Source organism: Oenanthe melanoleuca, chromosome 8 (assembly GCF_029582105.1).
Source record: "Oenanthe melanoleuca isolate GR-GAL-2019-014 chromosome 8, OMel1.0, whole genome shotgun sequence".
In the NCBI taxonomy this organism is placed as follows: Eukaryota; Metazoa; Chordata; class Aves; order Passeriformes; family Muscicapidae; genus Oenanthe; species Oenanthe melanoleuca.
In genome coordinates this window covers 15,850,284-15,871,755 of record NC_079342.1, presented here as the reverse complement: position 1 = coordinate 15,871,755, position 21,472 = coordinate 15,850,284, and the positions used below count along the sequence as shown (strand labels likewise).

Genomic DNA, 21,472 nt, shown 5'->3' with positions numbered 1-21,472 from the left:
AGCAGTGCTATCAAAACTGCTGACAGCACTGGTATTTCTCACTCTCCTGGGCTTCCTATATGAGGAAACTTACTGGGAGGATGAGTGTGATACAGGCATCACCCCTCTTCCAGCCAGACATTCCAGGATAAGATTGAAAAATTACTTCACATAGAACTAAATATGATTATACAAGTGTGACTTTACAGCAGAACTCTAGAAAAGCAAACACTATATCAAATTACTTGTCTTTAAAGCCTGAAACACTTAAACTGCTTTCAGTTTCTTGTATCTTGGCCAAATTAGAGTTTGTGCTGAAATTTTACATTGAAGCATCTGTCTCAGACTGATATTCCCACCCTGCTGTCTCTCTCCTGAATTCTCAGTCAAAATAATTACTCATTTCTGTGCACAAATATGGAAATTATTTTAAACTCTTCTTGCTGCTTAAGATGCATCTGACTGTTTCTTCAAGAAGGTTTTCTTCCTCCATCTTTTGGAGTAAGAAATTGGGAATTGGCATAGAGAAGGGTTTGCCTGAGCACAGAAATCCTGGTGGAGCTGTGATGGAGGCAGGCTGAGGGAAATGTGAATGCACAGGTAAGGAGAGCAGCTACACTGGAAGAATGAGTAGATGCTGACTGGAGAGAGAGAGACAGACTAGAAATCCTGAAGAACTGCTAGAAGACAGATCACAACTGTAAAATGGAAAACTGGAACTGGGAATAACTGGAAGGAACAGGCAGAATCCATGATTTTACCTAGTCCCAACTCACCTACACACATCACACAGCACTCTTCCCAATTATCTGTCTCAAATATCTTGGGACAATTCTGCCAACACAACTATTGTGGAACTATATTCTGAAATAAATCTACAAACAACTCAGAATTGAAAATACCATCTTTCTTCTTTTCCTTTCAGATGAGTCCAGATGAATCAAGTTTTCCTGTGGGTCATATTAAAGGACAAAGTGCTGCAGCACAAGCATGGCATCACATGGTCACAGAAAAGAAGAATATGTGAACTTTCTAAGGTGGTAACCACAGCCTTTCGGAACATGAAACCACATTCCACACTTCAACACACCACCTGGTGTGTTCATCTTTAGCATATCATCTTAACAGAAAAATGCAAAAAATGATCATTTAATACAATTTGTATTTGTGCTGAATAAAGACAGTAACTTTCAGTAAACACTCTTACTGAACCTACTTTACTAATATTTAGTCAATAAAGTCACTACTGTCTCATACAATTAACTTATCAAGAAAATTAAAACCAGACTACGTAAATAACTTCCATGCCCCAGTTAAAAAAATTATGCTTAGTCTCACTTATCAGCCATCTCTATATCCTTATCACCACTCCTATCCAACCCACTTTATCATCCTAGGTGAAAGCCCCATTCTAAATTATAATATACCTTTTTCATGTGAAATGATTCAATTGCTAATTAGCTGTCCTGTTTTCCAAAGAGTATCTCCTGTGCAGGATTACCAAAACACGTGACAAACATCTTTGAGATTCATTAAATCACATAGGTTCTTTAAAAACTCATTATAAAATTAATTACACTTACTTAATTACAGTAACCACTTATCAAACTGTTACTCCAGGAGAAGACTCCAATCGTATTTAATCTTTTAAACACAGAACACAGTTTTATATAAATAGGAAAACTATTATTTATTCCCTGAAGAAGTTATTATTATGATATACAAAAAATATCTAGCATAGAAAGACATTGTTTTTTCCCATAGGCTGCAATTTTAAGAGTTCATCAAGTACTTAATAATTCTGCTAGCAGTTTACAGATGAAAAGGAATTTGATGGAGAAAAATCAATTCTCCTTTACTTTTTCTTAAAAGCCCCACGATAAGCCAGTTTGCTCATTACAGTAGAATAATACACTGGAAATTACTACTCTGTCTGATTTACTTTTGGAGCAGTGACTACAGATCTGCTACCTTATGAAGTACACTGTAAAGTGCATATTGTATGAAATACTGTCCAGAACATATTTTTATCCCAGATGATTTTCAGTCAAGGGCATGAATTTAAATGTAACAATTAATACAGCTTTTTATATGCAAAATTAGAGCATCAGTGCCATAAGCCTCACAAGGCTGATGTAAAACTCAGAGCAGCACCGCACACACAACACCAGGTGCTCTGCATGGGCTGTGCTTTGAGGTACTCCTGCATTATACTAAGGCAAATACAAACCCAGAGTTTGGAAAAGGGACATGTGAGGCATGAAACGGTTCCTGTAAACCATTTTCAATGTTGTTTCAGAATTAAAATATTTTTGTTCTAAATTTTTCCTCAATATTTAAAATATGCCCTCACTTCCCAAAGAAACAAAAAGTGAGAAGGCTGTTTTTCCAGCTATCTACACTCATGAGAACTGTTTTAACCACTTATCTTCCATCTGATAATGCTTTTGCCTCAATCTACGCTTTTTCCCCTGTCTAGGGCATACACATTATTCTATAAGCAGACCAGCAATGGGCTGTCTTTTTAGTCCTAAATGTGGCACCATTCTGCCACAAATCCCATCGCACACCTCCAATGTTCTGAAAAATTTCATGTTCCTCTGGCCATCTCCAAACCTCAAGGATGGTGAGGCAAATTCCAACCCATACAAGCATTGACTAGACTGCTTGCAAACCATGTACAGCAGGTAACTACTGAGCTCAAACCCCTCTTAAAAAGTGGGCAACAACTTTTGTGAAAGCTGCAAGCTCTCCATGGTTCTGAGATGTTTACTCTCAGCTAAATTTAGGGGAGTTGCTAAGTTGGCCTAAGGATTCAAATATTCCTTAGTGACAACAGTAAACAAATAGAGGGACACTTAACAGTTGATCTAAATCGCACTGCAAATGCTTAAAATATATTCTGCACAGACTGGGGGCAGGGAGAGCATGTGCAACTATCCCAAAATCCATGAAGAAAAAAAAAAAAAGCAGTTTGTCACAGCTGTGCTGTGGCTGTGTGTGTCTTCTCACCCAGGGCATTTTCATGCTCCCAGAATTACAGGCATCCCTTGGCACACCAGCTGATCCTGTGTGTATAATCACAGCACCAGTCACCAATACCACACAGACGAGTTCTCACATGCATGGGGCTTGGCAAAGTAATGGACAAGCAAATAAGCCAAGTATGCTTTCAACTTGAATTTAACCACAGTAGTAGCTTGCTACCATAGAATCACAGAATCATTTAGGCTGGAAAAAACTCTTAAGATAATTGTGTCCAATTGTAAATGACTTGCCTTATGCCACTTTTTGACTGGCAGTTATTTTTAAGAGCCCCAGCTCTTTTAAATATTCATGTGGCTTTACTACAACTGACTTTGACATCTTATTAAAATCATATTGCATCAAGTCATTTCTCTGGTGAACAGCCACAGAAACATCTATTTTCCAAGGAAACTGTCTGAGGTGCTACAGCTGTTGACATGTTTCAGTACTGTACTTTATGCTAGAACCTCAATATTGTGGCAGTTCTCTAAATAGTGATCTGCAGTTAAAAGACCCATCCCTCATTCTGCCTTCTGTATAGGAAGTTGTTTATTTTCATTGCCTCATGCTGCAGTTTGGTCTAATACACAGCACAACTGCTACAGCCATATTTAGCCACAGGTGACAGCTTTGCTGCTGCAGGCTTTCAAAGCAGTTCAGAGCACATTCCTGATCTGTGAGCTGGGTGTCAGCATCATCTACACCAAGAAAGAACCTTTCTCCCCAGAAGTACTTGAAAGGCAGACCGAAATTTTCTCCCAATGCTTGGGCATCCTGACAAACTGCAGCACTTGAAAATGCTTGATCTTAGACGTTTTCCAAATTCTGCTTTGTGACTGACACTGAGCTTGCTAAGCAGAGAGGTTTCAATACAGCTCTACAGCCTGAAGTTCTCACCATATGTTCAGGCTGTATTTAGGTTTTCTGTATAAGACTGTTATGCATATTTCAGTCGACTTGGCTTGGGAATTTCCACTGGCAAGTACTGAAGGTGTTTTAAGTGCATTAGGAACTGCAGTTTTTAAAAACTCTTGAAGGGGCAGTCAGCAGCTGCTTTCTGTTTTGCTGCTGTCCTGTCTTCAGGCACAGGAAACAAAATCTGCAATATGAACACTATTACATACCCCTTCTTTTTCATCACAGCACATATACTGGTAATAGAGGCCTTTATTTAAAAAGACACTGACTTTATTGTAAGACTGCTCCCAGTTTAACTAGTACATTATCTCTTTGTAGCTGCTACTGTTCATATCCAACTACCTTCAGATAGGACAGCTGACCACAATTTCCTTGATTTAACAGTACATTGGTAGCCTAATTTACTTTTTTAGTTTTAATAAATTATTCAAATGGAACTATGACCACATCACATGTAATTCTGTTTTACTTGATTGTCATTCTGCTCTCCTCTCTTGCTGTGCTCAGAAGGTCTTTGTACGCCAGCACAGTTACTGATAAACAATATGCTGCTTTTGATTTCCCACTTTCTGTGTTCTGTCTGGCCTATGCTTACAGTACCAAGTGGAAAGACAAAAGAAGTTCTGTCTAGCCTACATTTACATTTAAAATTTCAGCCTTTTAGTTAGTCTTATTTTCTAAGTATGAACATTTTTTTCATTTGAACACTTTGGCATTAAATTTAATTAACTGCCAATGCAATTGTCCTGTAAGAATGGAGTTGTTAGTTCTTTTCCTACAGGTTTTTGCTCTTCCAGCGACCACTGACAAATAACCTTTAGGCTTGCTCCACTTTCATTTTTCATCTAGATGCAGGCTTACTCATAGGTTTAGCAGTTCCTACAGTCCTTGCATAGTAAATTCAGAACAGTCTGATTCACACTTTTTTGATCTTTCAAAGTCATAAATTTACTCCCTTGAAAGACTAAGCTGGTAGAGCACAATGTTTCATACAGTACACTATGCATCAGCTGTTTCTTCTCCAGGTATCTTATTAACGTGCTAAATATACGTATTTGATAGATTTAAAATGCATTTCAAAGCATTTTTAAGACTTTACACTGTTACTCTAAACCTACCATTAACCTGTCAACACACTGCTGAAATACAATTACAGTTTACCCTACACATGCTTTTTTCTTTTGGCTTCTTTTATTCAACTTTGTGACATAAGGAATACCCAGATATTCTGTTTTGAATTTTTTTTTCTTCGAGGTTTTGGTTTGCAACACTCAGTTTATGATTTCTTGCAACTACATGAGACAATTTACTTTCAAAACTATGCTCACTGTTCAAGTATAAAATGAAAGACTGCCTATGAAGTGAAAAATTCATTCTGATTCTATTACCCTGTCCCAGCAGCTGAATACTTTATCAAGGACTTTGTAAAGATCTCACTTGATATTGAGATGTTGTGCTACATTTACAGAGCAAAAAGGATGCACTTATTACTGCCTAAGCACATGAGCACATGTCACCTATGCACAGAGACACTTGATTCCCTTTGCATATTAATTGACTATTCACTTTCAAAACTTCTTCCTCATTAAATTTAAATGCAAATCAATTATGCTCAACATTATTAACTTCAAGCCTCTTTTCTCACAGAGTAAAGCCACACGTCTCTGCAGTCAGTACTTTGTCTCCAACAGCCGTGATAAGCAGATGGTTTAGGCAAGAGCTGCTGTGTATAATACCATTATAGCTTCCAAATATTTTTAGCTCAGAGTCCTCCTAAGTCATTATGTGATTTCTATCTATTTTCTAAACTTCAGTGGATTTCTCTTCCATTAATTTTCCTTATTTTCCCTTGAGCTTCCATAAATTTTTAGCATTCAGGCTATCCCATTACATTTTTGCAAAAAGAGAATTCTGTATTTTTATTTTTTCAAGTAGGTAAAGACCTGGCAAAAAAAGACAAGGCGAGGTTAGATACCAATACAATCCTCACAGCAACTTAATTTTAACTCTTTCTCCATTCTGACTTCAATTGGCTTTTCCCTGTTTTGCTTTGTCTTTTCTTATTAGCAGAATAAATGTTTTGTGTTTTACTCAGAGTTCCCCCTTCTACTTCAGTTTTTCTGACTCTGCCTAAGAACACGTTCTCAAGGATGAAAAAAAAAAAGCCTCATGGTATTACTAATGGTGGTAAAGCATGCCTTTGCAACTACAGATGTTGCAAATACATACACTCAGCTCTAGTAACAAAGAGGTGTGTTTGCAGTTGTATCTACCCTATAAAATACACAAAACTTCAAGGCTTTAAACAGCACCTAGTTTTCTGAAACTGAAGTAATTTTACACAGATCTGACTTTCCTCTTTTGTCTCAAGACAACAGGATTCATGACTATGGTAGTATTTTATTGATTTTACACTTCATCAGTTATTAATTCAATAATTCAGGACAAACTCTGGCCACATTTTAGTAGAATAGCAATTAGAACATTTAACCTTTTATATAAAATACATGTCTGGTTATGGTACCTAGAATTCTCGATAGTATCTATTTCCATAAATAAAAAAGCGACACTCATTTTACCATTCCTTGCAATTATCCTGTAACATCAGGTTAAAGGACTGAAGAAACATTAAAAGGCTATTCAAGTTCCAGGTTCAACCACTAGAGAATTTATTGAAGCACAAGAAAAAAGAAAAAAAAGAGATACCATCTACCTCCAGCACATTTTATCACAGATTCAGGAAGCAGGAAGAAGCTGCCAGAAGGTGGGTCAGAGAGTGTGAATTATGTAGTTTCCATACCTATCCTGAGCAAACATGAGCAGATTGCCAGGGTTCAGGCACTTCCCTAAATGGCCAACCCATCACAGCAGTAAAAAACCTGCACTCGCAGTTAAATTCCTGCTTTGTCTCTGACCTGCACACCAGGATTGCTCACATACTGTATCAAATGACAACACATTTAGAAACTTCTCATTTGCAGAAATTAGATAAAGCTTAGACTAAACGGCTACATTATTTACTATGGGCTTAGATACTGACTTACACAAACACAATGTAAAATTTACTTCTTCCCTACTCTATCCCTCCAAAACATTCAGCTACAGAGAAATATGATTACTCCAAATGTTTATGTCTTACAAGACCAAAACCAGTATGACCAGTAGCTTTCTGAATATGCCATAGATAAGAGTTTGGAATCTTTAGGGTATGAATTTGAAAATAATCAATAAAAGCAGTTACAAAGTTTGAAGTCATAATGGTTTGCTTTTGCACATTTACATTTATGGAGTAAAGATATCAAGCAGAATACTCTATATATGGTTCTTTTAAATAATAAATCACTTACAGTTTGCCCAGTGATGTCCTAAAAAAGCCTTACTGGCTCTTTCTAAGAAGCGAGTTTTTCTCAGTTTTTACAAAGTATTCTAAGGAATTTAACAGCACTATAGCAAAACAAGTGCTGTGCTTATTCCTTACTTAGTACCTCTGAAGAGCTGACATGAAATCTTACGTAAGGATTAAACTGATAAATGTAGTTTACATACCATCCATAAAACTGCTTAACCTTTTAAAAAATGTTATAGAAAAAAAAAACCCAGCCCCACTTGCCAGTTATCTTGGAGAACATCTAAAATTTCTGAAAAAAAAAAATGAAATTATTCAGCTGTGAACAACTGCATTACTCACAGCACAATGCTGTAGCCATAAAAGAAGAAAAATAAATACAGTAAGAATATATCTCCTAGGCAGCCTTTGCTGTATCTTGAACACACAAAGCCCTCATAACTCAGTGATATATTATCTCTCCTAGGGCAATAAGCAATTAAACACATTCCTTCCTTGATAACAGTAGCAAAAAAACTCCCTACATAAAACTCTCATCCCTTTAAAAACTAAGTTTTACAGTTTCTGAGGACATATCTTTGCTGCAAATTCCTAGAATTAATGGTTACTTTATCTGGTTTACCTCCTTGGTGTTCTGCATAAAGAATCAATCTCAAATTTTGATTATTTTTATTGCCCTTTTCTATACTAAATCTACCAGACAGATCAGTGTGGGATAATCATATTCAAAGCATGGTCTATGTATGCCATGGATTTTTACCACAGAGTAGTTAATATTTTATGTCATGACCCCTTTCTATTAATACTCAACTCTATTTACTTTTTTTGACACCTAGTGAAAACTGAGTTGATGGCTTTACAGAAACGTCTATCAGAAGACTTTCCTGAGCACTAATAGCTGAATTTAAGTCAGAGTTGGGCTTTTTTGCATAAAGTTCTTTTATTCTTATGCATTACTTCACATTCCTAACAATGAGTTTCTATTTTAATACCCATTTGCTCAGTTTTGTGAGATTCTTCTGACTCAAGACAGTGGTGAAATAAAAAGTCATCAGATTTGTATCACCACTACACTAGAGGAGGGTTTTTTTTTCTGCAATCACTTAAGTAATTTTATTAAAATATCACTATCGGTATTTATCAAAACTGAAATTATCATCTTCCAAACATCTGCTTATTCTGACTTAAAATGCCCCTCTTCAATTACATGCCAGCTAAGGTGGGAACTGCTTCCTCTCTGAGTTCTGCATGCACACAGTTTGGATTATCCTTGCTCAGTTTAAGAAAACATTAAAACGTTTTTTTATTGGCTCTAAGTGATAAGAAAGGAGCAACTCTGCAATGTATGTGTATTTAAACAGCCACCATGGAAATAAAAATGTAAATCCATGTGTGAGATAACAGAGTCATAATTAAAAATACGTTGGCAAGGTCTATGTTAAAGGTCACCCATCCACTGACAATGAAGGTTACAAAGACAGCAAACAGCTTTTTTAGAGACTGAACCCTCTTTCAGCAGCTGGCTTGACATCCAAAGGTTTTCACTGTCACTCCAAATGGGTAACTCTGTTAAGGATCTCATCATTTTGCATCTGAACTACTGCAATGGTCCTCTCTCTACCCCTGCTCAATTACATCCATTTAGATACTTCCCAAAAGAGCATTTCCTTCTTTATTGTTTTGTCCAAGACATCGCTTTCCCTCCACCTTCCTATCACAGCAAACAAAACCACACCCATCGACATTCCCACTCCTTTATCAACAAGGGTGCATTCACAGGCTGGTGGTGAGCCTTCAATCATTCTCTCTTTAATTTTGCAACAAGACTGCCCAGGTGAGGTTTCATTTACTGTTAAGTGATTTAATCTACAAAAAGCAGCAATACCACTCCCCTGTAACTCTCAGGCACATCATTCCTATTTTCCCCATGTATTTGCTTTGTATTCAATCCAATCTCACAGTGAGCTGATTTGGAAAACACAAAAGAGTCATTTTTCTTCTAGTTTAGGTTCCTAGACAGGCTCACTGTAATGGTGAAATGGGCACAGGTGCCAGTGGAAAACAGGGCCCACGACTTTGCATTTTGGTGACAGACAGTCCTTGGATCAGGTTTGCTGTAATGTGAAGCCCTTCTCTCAGACTCTGCCTTATGCTTTGTAAGCCTAAGTAGCACAGGTACTCCTCTTATCTTGGGAACTCTAAACTTCCATGCTGAGGATAAAAATATTTTCTAACTGACACACAGGAAGTAATTCCAGCAGGTTATTGTTTCCATCTATCTGTATTGCCCAGCTATAACCTGTATTATTCTGGAATTGTGAATGCTGGGGAAACTTTCTTCACATCTGTTTCCACACAGCAGAGGTTTTACTCTATCATTTTTTACTCTATTTTCTGGTTAACTGTTTACTTTAATATAAATCCGTTAAAATTCTACTGAAAACGTAAATGAAATCCAGTTGATGCAAGTCTTCACTAACAGAATCTGTGGCACAAAGAGGTATCTGAAGGGAAAAAAACCCTGCAAACTTTCTGTCTTCTTATTTGTTACTGAGTCAAATCCCTGGGCTCATTTTGGTATCTCATCACAGAAAATATGGTCAGCGAAACTCAAAAAAGCAACAGTTGTCCACACTTTAACAGAAGCTGACTTCTAAATATTAGAAAAGCAAACTTTCATTTCAAGGCAGTTGCAGGAGTAAATCAACCAGGGAAGCCATGCTACAGCCCACACAAAGGAAGGGCACATTTAAAGGAAGAGAAGCAAACAGAACTTAAATTGGAGCTCATGCTACGTCTGCAAATCAGACCTGCTGACAGAACAGACAGGATGAGAAGAAACGTCCACATGATTATTTGGTACAAGTCATGTAACAAAGCTGCAGTGACACATGAACCAAAACTGAAAATGGTACCAAGAATATTACACAGTAAGCTTCTCCAGAGGTCTCCTATTCCTCACAGAGTCTCCTGACCTTTTGGGATGGTTTCTTTGAGGGAATTTGGACAAGTAAACACAGACATACAACAATCTGAAAAGTTTTTTAATAGGGTAGCTGATCTAACTGCAACTATTTCAATGATGAGATACATCCTAAAAGCAGGACACAAAGGTCTGATCAGCAGAGTTACCTCTCAAGTGGAAAATCAATGAGACATGAGTCACACTGGATAAAATGACAGTAGCTGGCCTGCCTTTATCTCCAGAACCCAAAAGGGAGGCAAAACATTATCTCTCTATATTCAGAATTCTGACTGAAGGAAAAAACAACCCTTCATATAATCAGTGAATTTCAGATATTTTCAGGTCATGAGAGTGTAACTGAAATTCATCAATATTAAGAAGAAAGTTATTACCTGTATTGTTGGTGTGGGTTTGGTTTTTTTGGGATTTTTTTAGGTGCAGTCAGAACAACAAAAGACTTCCTATCAAGACCTTAACAGAAACAAATCTGTTCCTGTACACTTGTATAATCTGAATGGTCCTGACAGCAAACTGTACTCCAAAGAGCAATCCATTTATGAGAACAGAGGATTCTCAAGGATTTGCAAAATTCACTTTGGTCCAACAATTCAGACTTCCAAAATACATGTCAAGAAATCTGAAAAAGACAGATTTCACTTTGGGATGGGGGAGGTGTGGGAAGCTTTATTTGCACTAGGACATCATACAAGGAGTGAATGTTTCTCATTGTCCTTTTCAGTACTGGCTGTCAGATAGCAGATATGTGAAGAACCTTTTTCATCTGAAGTATTTCAGGAATCCTCTTAACAAAGGATCACTGAATTCCCATGATCCAGAAAAATTCTCACCTGACCTCACTTAAGAGAAATTACGTAACTACACTTTATTCTGTTAGAAACCACTTTCTCACAGATGGATTTAAAACTATCCACACACATATGAAAAGTAATTGCACTACAGCAGCCTCTACAATAATACTGTGAATAAAGATTTTTTCATTCTTTCTGCCTTTTTTAGAATGCACAGAACATAGCTGAATTTCCAGAAAATGGACGCAATAAACATCACGATTCTTCTAAAAATAAAACTCTAGTTAAAAAAAAAAAAAAAAAAAATATATATATATATATATATTTATTATATATATATATAAAACCCCACATGAGCCATACTGTCTTCTCATTTTGCCTATTTTCCCAAGATTAAATAAATAAATAGACCTGAACCAAACAAAACCAGAAATGTTGACAAGTGAGGATTGAGAAGATCTGAGAATATCTAGTTAGCTGTCTTTTTCCTGAAGTCTAGCTTTTAAGGAAATCCCCAAAGAACAGTGCTGGCAGCATAACAAGGCACAGAAATATTGTCAAATCTTTTCAAGTTACAATTAGACAGACTAGTTACTAACAAAAGAAATACAATTCCTTATCCCTAACCAGTAAAACTTGCTGCTAGTTAAACTCTGACTTTCAGAGAGATGTACACAGAAAGCACAAGTAAATGAAAAGAAGGTAATGGACAGGAAAGAAAACATGTACTAATATATTCTGATTTTACAATGATTCATAAGATACAATTTTTGAAGTTGCCAATTTTTTTTTACATGGAAAACAGGAAAATAACCCGAAGCAAACAAACCATGGCATCTGTTGAAATGTTAACAGCTTGCTACTCCAAATCCTGAGTCAGTCACCCCTATACACTGCTCCAGTCAACTCTGCAGGAACTGCTGCTCCAAACTCCAGGTTGAAGCAGCCTTTTCCAGGCAGGTCTGTCTGACAATTGCATCTCAGTTCCAGCTCTTCAGGTGGGGCTTAGGGAATACCTGCATCTGCCTAAGACTTAAGCCTTTGTGCCCTTACTACATGAGATACCATGATCCCTTTATAATAAGCTACAAAAAAGCCTCTGTGCTGCAGTGATACAGAGATGGAAAATCCCTGGAAGGCTTTCTTGAGAAAGGGAACAAATGCCTTTTCTGACATCAGTCTAATAGGGTGAAGTGTCTGCATTCTCCCTTTATTGATTTCCAGGTTTGTACCAGCAAACACTACACCAGGATCTAAACCCAGTGCCCTGTCACTTACCAACACCTTGTTTCTCAGTGGTTTAGTCACAATTTCCCATCAATTACAACAAAGATAATGCTGACAGACTATGCAGTGAAAGTACATAAAGTTTAATCCATGTAACTGGTGAGACGAAAAAATGTACTAAAAATCCAGTTACAATTAGGCTATAATAGCTTGAAAGCATAGTTCAATGTAAATCCTCTACACTTTAAAAAAATTATTGGGAATGTGACATTTGTTTCACCTTATCCTTAACCCTTTCCCTAATTCCAGAGCACAGACATATGTGACACAAAGCCTATCCCTCACCTGCCATTAACCCTGAGGCAGCTTCGTCAAATTTCAAAAATCAGAAATGCTTGAACAATGTCACATGGGATGTAAGCAGTTGATTTTGAATAGAAAAAAATGCAGAATAGGGCATTAAACAGAATTTAATTCAAAAAGTTTTATCAAATTGTTCAGTACTTTTAACTCTAAAAAGCTTAAACTCATTTGTGTCAAGGTTAGCTCCTCCAGTTTAATCAAATATTTTTAAATTACCCAAAAGGGTCCCAATGGAGAAATTTTGCAAAAAACTAACATATGTAATAGACTGAATACATTTCTGTTCAAGCTTATTTATACTGCTATTACATAGCAATGGCCATGAAAGACTGAAAGCTATTCCTAATACATGGAACATAAAGTGATTTAAGTAACAAAATTTTGACATAGCAAACCCTTCAGGAGCCTTAAGACTATATCAGTGGTGATTAACCCTCAACATACATGCCTCAGATATTAACTGTAATCTCAGTTTTACAGATGGGTGAAGTTGCATGGTGTGGTCTATTTCAGAGCCTGGAATGTACCTGACTCCCTGGCTCATGAGAATTTATCTTCTGAGCTTTGCTTCTCTTGAATGAAGTCTTCCGAAAGACTTTGACTCTAGCTCAGTTTCTTTCTTTTGGATCACTAAAATCAACTAAAGGCAAGTCAAAGATATTAAACCTGCAATGAAGGCTCTACCAAAGTTATCTTCAATACTGCATTACAGATTACATTTTAATAAATACTTTATAAAAACCCTTTAATGAACACATTTGATAGAGGTTTTTTTACTAAATCTTACAACTGTTACATCACTAATTTTTTTCTCCAGCATGTTGTTTTGTTGTTTTACTTTTTTATATCATGGCCAGTAATATTACAAAAATCTTAAAATGACCAGAGATCTAATGCTATGCCAAGGACAGAAAACTACACCTCAGTCACCTCTACAAGGAGGTTATTTAACCTTTTCTAGAGCACTTTCAGCAACAGATATCCCGTTACTTCCCTCAGACATATCTACCCCTGTGATTATCTATTCTCAATAGATAATCTTTCCTGGAACTGGAAAGTTTTTCCTGAGATTAAAATCTCTTTTTGTGTTCTTTAGGACTATTATTTCTTATCCCACATAGCGAGAACAGTTTATTACATTATTCTCTGTTGCAAACTTTACCATATTTGAAGCTACTATTATGTCTCCCCATGTCTGTTAAAGACTAAACAAGTACAATTCTTTCAGTCCTTCCTTATAGGTCATTATTGCAACTCTTCTCTTAATATTTTGAGCTGGTCCAAATCTGTTTGAAGCAGAGTTACAAGAACAGAGACAATGCATCATCTGAGGCCTGACACTGAGTACTGCAGAGGAACTTCCCTCTCACAGGCAACAACAATCCTGTTCATAAATCCCAGTGAGACTCCTGGGTTTTCACAGAATTGCCACAATTCCACTGTGTTCATTTTGTGATACACCTGCTTATTTACAGAACTGTTACCCAGCCAAGTGTTTCTCATATTTAAATTTATTATTTCTACCCAACGGTACGGTTTTGTTTTCCTCTTTACTGAACTGCATCCCATACAGTTCAGGTCATTCATCCAGTTTTCCAAGATTATTTCACACTAATGTTTGTATTCCCTCGCAGATTAGTCCTGTCCAGGCAATTAGCAAACAGGTTTTGATCTATCATCCCGGCCACAAAACGAAAAAAATAAACAGGAATAAATTCAGAAAAACACAACTGCACAAGACACACACATGCCTTCAATCTGGAATGCTCTTAAAGCATTTATTTAATAAGTAATTAAGCAGAATGGCAAAACTTCTCTGACACCTATCTTTGGTGTTTGTAGATTCCTTGGCTGTGGAGATAACATTCCTAACTTCATCACTACTGCACGGGCAGAGTATGTTTAAACACAAACATACAAGGGAGGCTCTGTCACTCTCCCTCTTTAATTCATTTCTGTGTGGCACAGTAACCCAGTTGCATAGCCCAAATTGCAGATTGGAGGAGCTATCTCCCTGTTTTTCTTTCCTAAACTAGAGATACCTCAAAGACACTTCAATTCACACAAAAAACCCCACACCACTAGCTCTGCAAAATTCAGCTCTCATGTACATATACATATACTAATAAAACTAAAACAGCAAGAAAAAGCAGGATGTTATAATTCATGTACCAACAGGTAAACGCTCATGAACAGTCCTTTCCTCTCTGACTTTCAGATTTTCTAACAGAAGTGTTTTAAACAAGGTTAGAATCACCCTTTCTAGGCAAAAAAATCAGCTACTTCTCATGATGAGAGACTATTAAAATCCCACTTCTCTACTACTAATATATATATATATATATATATGTAAATATATATATATATATTTACACTTCTTACTGATACTTTGTCAGTAAATGTGCAGCCCCAATCAAAATAAATATTTGTGTTTAAATACTGTATTTAAATCTGAACTACTAAAAACATCTTTAAAATCAAACTGTCTCTCTTGTCATTCCTATATCCTGTGATGAGGTTCAAAAGACCAGAAAAACTGGAGAGCAGCTAATAGCAACCTAAAACACTGCTACAAGGAGAATAAACTATTTTCTGAAGGAACAAGACACAAAGCAGTCAGCTGTATACAAAGCAAAAATACTGACATTCAATATCAGGTAAAACTTTAACCATGGGGTGGGTGATGGAGCTGCTGAAAACGAGCAACATAACAAGGAACTCTGCCTCAGAGGGAATGATCCCACTTTGCTTCCAAAGGGCAGAGGATTGGACTCACTGAGCTTTATGTATTTCTGTGTTTAACTGAATTCACTATAAGCATCAAAACTTTAAAGAACAGTTGCTGTAAGTTAAGCTCTAAGCTTTTGGAGGGAAGATACAATCAAACTGTCTGTGTAAGGGAAAGCAATTAGATGCAAACTGTTTACTAATATTCAAATTTATAAATTATCAACCCCAAGTATTTTGATTACAAAGCTGCACTCCATAAGGTAATCTTTTTAAAGGTCTTTTTGTTTGAAACACAATGTCCAATAAGAACACACCATTTAAAGTTCAGATCTACATTTCTGAAGTGTCATTTAAGGAAGGATTTCAGAAAACTGAAACTACCATGATGGCTCTTCTACAACCACAGCAGTTTTTTCAATCACAAACCACATTTACAGTGTTTTTAAAACTGGAACAATATACCCTTAAGTGCTAGAGTAAAGTTTACCAGGAAAAAATTCTTATCAGCATCAGCTTGACTTCCAGCAAAGAACATTTAATTTGGAAACAAAAAAAAACAAAAAAAAACCAAAAAACAAAAAAAAAAAAAAAAAAAAAAAAAAAAAAAAAAAAAACAACCAAAAAAAACCCTCACTACAGAAGTGAGAAAGTTTCTCAATTTCTGTAACTTCACTCCCGCCTACAGAAGTAGCAGAATCTTTCTTCTTCAAGGTTTTTAAGGACAAGGTCTACAAATATCTGTCTGGAATAATCCAAGTAATCTTAAATCAACCTGAGAGAAAAGGAACAATAGGTCTTACAGTACTGCACTTTTAGAACTTTGAGTGCAATCTATATATATATATATATATATGGATGCAAGTGCCAAATACTTGATTAATAAATTCTCTTGCAAATCTGGTTCCTTATGACCAGACAGACCTGTATCATCAGTTCCCACACAATGCAAATACTTTGGAAAAATCAAAACAAAGCAAACCTCAATAGATTAGCCCTAGAGATGTTAAAGAGGGGTTTGGAAATGTGAAGGCAATTTAAAAGAAGGAAAAAAAGGAAACAAGAAAAAAAAGCACAACTGGAAGCAGGGCAAACTGCAGACTTCTGTTCCAGCTTCCCCAATACTTTCAGGAACATTAAGAAACACAGTAATTTCCCTCATGGTAGAAGAGCAGAGTACAAGTCTTTCCACTTTGTATTAATCACACAACTATTACTGACCTGAAGTCAACCTAAGTACCTAAAATGATCTGGAAGAACCAGATATAGACAAATGGACCAAAAAAATCCCAACCAACCAACCAAACCCCACAAGAACTTTAAGTCTCCTGGGAAATACTGGGAAGTGTAAAGCCTTCATTCTGTATGAGACTAAGGACAGCATATCTCACTATGTAATCTCACTACACAAGTATGTTAGAAACACTGATAAACATCAGAGCAGTCACATGATGTTCAGCTGTGGAACAAAAGCCCTTATTAGGACACATTCCCAAATTCTGTGAAATAAAGATCTAGTTATTTTTGCACATTAAATCCATAATAACACGGAGCCAAAGAATCCTATTTGCTATTTCTCTTTCTTCAGAAGTGTGAAAAATGATGAGACAAGAGATATGATTGAGCTCCAAGACTAAATACCTCAATAACTAAGCTATTTAAATACAGCCTCTCACTTAGTAATTATACACTTGGAGTATGCAATGCAAAGGAAAAATCATTTCACTTAACACTGGTACAACTGAGAATTGCAACAATTATGATAGACTAAACAACCAGAAACATAAATTATCAGCAGTATTTCAATGTAAGGTCATTCACTGCTGCTCCTTACTGACACACACAGTTGCACTGCATAACACTCCTTCACAAAAAGCCTTTAAAATCAAGCCTGGAAATTCAAGGCATAGAATTTTTTTATGGAATAAACATGACAGTCCTGGAAAAAGCCTGAAACCAAAGTTGTTTAGGTTCTTAATAACTTGTTAGAAGTCACATGTCAAACTGACTTAACTGCTAAGCCCTTCTAAGGCAATGGGAAGTTTCTTGAGTAGAATGGCATTTTTCACCTGATAGTTACTTTTTTGGACATTTTCCCACATAATCTTTAAAGAGATGCATTTTTCTCCTCTGATGTTTAACACACATCACGTTTTTTTTCCCCCTTACACCTTTTTCCCACCTCTGATTAAGCAAATATTACTACTATTAATCCACAAGACAATACAGTAAGATTGAAAGATACAAAACAAAGAACAACAGTACCTTGTCAAATTCTTTTCTTAAAAGTTACACTTGCTTATGTAAAGAATCACATCTTCTTAATCCCAAACCTGCCAGTCCCTACTAGTTGACCAGTCCTTGGAGCAGCTAGGACAGAAATCAAGTATCTAACCACAGGTTGGAAATACACCCGAAAAGCATGTTCTTAAAAGGTTGCACAAGTCAGTATTTAATGTAAAATACAGGGTACACATAGAGCTTCACTTAAAAGCCTCAGTAAACAATCACTACGTAGTGATTAGCACAGCATAATGACAATATCCATGGAAAACATGTAAATATATGTACAACCATGGGAGAACTACTGTAGTTTTTTTAATAACTGGAAACATATTTACAAAATAAAATTTAGAATGCCAAAGCCTCAAGAACATATTATATTATAAAAATTTACTATCTGTTATGTGTTAACCTAGAACCAGATTAATAAAATACTCCAGGACTACAAAAACTGCCCACGTTACTGGATAATAACAAGGACAGAACAGAAAACACCATAAGGAAGAAGATGAACCATATGCTCTCCTTAAAAGAGATCGGGATTAGGAGACAAAGGGAATATTGCTGAGCTGGGACACTTGGATACGACTGGAATAATTTTTCTAAATACAAGAGAAAACAGAACTGTATGTTACAAGTTTGTGATCTAACGGGACAGATGTCACAACCTCCATGGAGAGCAGACTCGGGATGTTAGACAGCTCTTTCGGACCCCTGCATCTCAACCATCAGCGCCCGTGTCCCGGCGGGGCAGGCGCCGCTCGGGCTGCACAGCAGAAACCCGGCTGAGAGCAGGGGCAGCAGCCCGGGCCAGGGGCGCCGGGCAGGCCGAGCCGGCGGGACACGGCCGGGGCGCTGAGGGAGCCCCGGGAGCTCCGGGAGTGAGCACGGGCCGGCGGCCACGAGCGCCGCTCGGCCGGGGCAGCGCGGGGAACTCGGGGACACCCGGTGCGGGGGCGGCACAGCGGGGACAACCCAAGGGGCGCTGCGGGGCACCCGCGGCTGGCGGGCCCCGGTGCGCGGACGGGGGCGGAGCGGCGCGGGGGAAGCGGCGGGACGGGGAGAGCCCGAGGCGGGAAGGGGGGGGGAACGCGGGGCAGGCACGGGGTGATGTGAGGTGAGGCGGGGCAGGGCCGGGGCGGGGGGAGGAGGCGGCGGCGCGGAGCCAGTGGCGCTCCCCGGGGCGCGCGCCCCGCCCGCTCCCGAGCGCCCGTTCCCCGGCGGGAGGGGCGGCGGGTCCCGGTCCCGCCCCCGGCCCGGTACCATTACCCAGCGCGCCCAGCGCCGCCGCCATCCCGCACCCGGCCCGCTCCCGCGGGAGCCGCGCGACCTCGCGAGACTTCCCGCCTTCCTTCCCCGCCCGCCCCCTGCCCCCGCCTTCCGCGGCCAGGCCCGCGCGCGCGCACAGTGCCCGCGCGCGGCTCAGACACAACATGGCGGCCGCGGAGCCGGGCACGTGCCCCCGAGCCGCCGCACCGGGCGCGCGCACACGTAACGCCGGGGGGAGGCGGGGCCGCCGCGCACGCGCAGGAGGCGCCACCGCGGGCCAGCTGATTCGAACGGGGCGCGCGAGCCGCCACCTCCTCCCCGCACGCGCTGGTCACGTGGGGGCTTCCCCCGCTCGCTCCCTCCTCCTCCTTCCCCCTCCCCGCGCGGGTTCCGAACTCGGCACCGCCCGCAGCCCCCCCCAGCCCCTTCCCCCGCGGCCGGGCCGGGCCCTCACCTGGCGCCCGCTCCTCGGCGCGGCCGGGCCGCGCAGCCCCGCGCGCCGCTCGCTGCCTCCGTGCCGCCCGCACCAGGCGGCGGCTCCGCACAGCGCCTGCTCCCCTCAGCGCGGCGGCGGCTCCTTCCGCTTCCTTCCCCTCCCCCCCGCGCTGCGGCGGGACCCGCTCCCTGCAGCTCCCCCTGCCGGCGGAGCGCGGCGGCGGCGCGGGCCGGGGCGCAGCGGCGGGGCAGGTGTCTGGCGGCGCGCCCTGAGGCACCGGCACGGTCGGCCCCCGCTGCGCTCCCCGCCCGAGCCGCCGGCAGCGCGGGAACGCTCCGGGGCTGCCGTCCCGGGAAGGGCACGGGGAGCGCGGCTCGGGGGCAGCGCTCTGCCGGCTGTAGGTGCTGCTGCCCCCCCTGCCAGTTTCGTACCCCCAAAGCGGGGTTGTGAGGTTCGCAACTCCTGAGAAATTTCCAGCGCTGTCTCCCGACTTAGCTCAGGCAGTGCCGCAATAACAGGCTCCGTGGGGTACTCCAGCTCTCTGGATTATTACTAAAAATTAATCGACTGTGCTTTCAAATTTCTTGCTGTGGTGCTGCCTGGTTCTGAGCTCACTGGTGTGCGATCACCAAGAGTTACTACTACCTACAGCCCGCAGCCTGTTCTAATACATCGTTTACCTGTACTCCTACAGAGTAGGACAACAACTACTGTCTGTCTCTGACTATTCTTAAACTTCTCATTGTTTCGGTTTTTTTTTCCTGAAACACTGCAGTTATAATGCATTTGGAAGAGTTCTGTGTAAACAAGAAACACAGAGACTCACGTTATCTGTTAAATGCTACTGAAATTTTAAAAACCTTTCCTTTAATAACAATTAACATTTCCAGATTGCTGGAAAATCCTTATGTAAAACAGTTCTCTGTAACAGAGTTAAGTATTGAAGAGTATTTTTAGTTGCTTTTAAGTAGTGACTGTATCATGATTCAAGTGATCGATACTTCTGTAAAGAAAGCATATTTAATAAAATCCCAATTACCTAAATTGCAAGTCTAGTCATAGAGATACTCTTTCTGCAGAGTCTGCAGAAAAACCTCAGCTTTTCCACTCTCCCAAGCAGTTCTCACTTTTCCCTGTATCTTGCTGACTTGGAAGTCTTCTGTGATCAAATTCAAAACAACAGAAATCCCACAAGAGAGGGAGGGAAATTTTCTCTCGATTCTGTGCCACTGTTCTCCTGCAGCTCTGTTCTGCGTGTGCCCGAGCAGGAGCTGTGTTCTCATTACTGCAGGAGCACCTGTGTGCACTAAAGCGCTGTGCCTTGCAATCCATTTAGAAATATGCTCACTTAGCTGAACAGCTGCAATGGCTGAGGATATTATTGCATTGCAGACAAGCGTTAGTGCTTTCACGGGAGAACTGAGGGTTCTGCTCAGCTGCCTCTGAGCAAAATTGATTGGGTGTTTTGATGGTCAGGGTTTCTTTCAGATTCCCATGGCTCTGCAAAGACGCAGTTGAGCAGCAGACTTGACCGAATCCAGGGGCTGCCGACACGGGAGGCAGCACTCCCCCCATCCCTGCCCCACAGTCTTTCCTACTGCCCACTCAGCTGCTCATCTACACACATGGTAAACCAGCTGGATTTCCTAAACCACCAAGAAGCTGTTCCTGTTTCTGGTGGGTTCGTTTTCATCTAGAAATTAAACTGCATTGGCTCACCATGGGGCTGACGAGAGCCAGCATGTGAGATGGGGGAGGGAGTGCTGCCAGTGGAGCCGAGGAACAAGGCAATCCTCCTTTGGCAGCACTAACTTTTTGGCAATAGGATTAAACCAGTCTGACTATACTGTAACCACACCCTACACCAGGATTTGCCTTGAATTTGCAGAGCAGAACTTAAATATTAGGTTCTGCCATCTTGCCTAAGAAGCAGTGATGCCTAGTGATGGAAGGTTAACAAAGAGCAACTGTTAATGGTGTGATGTTTGAGGTCACAGTTACTGCAAACGAAAGGGATACTCCTGAGGCTCTTTCCCCACCTTTGCACACTCCCTGCTTTTCCCTGGATTTAATCCAGCCATTGTGTACCTACTGTGTAGTCTGGCTCTGTTAACCTTCCAGAG

At 40.1% G+C, this 21,472-nt stretch overlaps 1 protein-coding gene across 6 annotated transcripts in view; it reads right to left on the bottom strand.

The window, feature by feature from the left end:
- Positions 1–19,518, bottom strand: part of ZZZ3 (zinc finger ZZ-type containing 3) — a 59,096-nt gene extending 39,578 nt beyond the window's left edge. For 2 of the 6 annotated variants that reach the window (XM_056497272.1, XM_056497274.1), the window contains exon 1: positions 19,368–19,518. The gene's annotated coding sequence lies outside the window, so the exon portion shown is untranslated. Of the gene's footprint in view, positions 1–18,913; positions 18,990–19,367 lie in introns of those variants that run through there. The other 4 variants (XM_056497277.1, XM_056497276.1, XM_056497273.1 and 1 more) reach the window with 4 other exon arrangements.
- Positions 19,519–21,472: the final 1,954 nt, after the last annotated feature.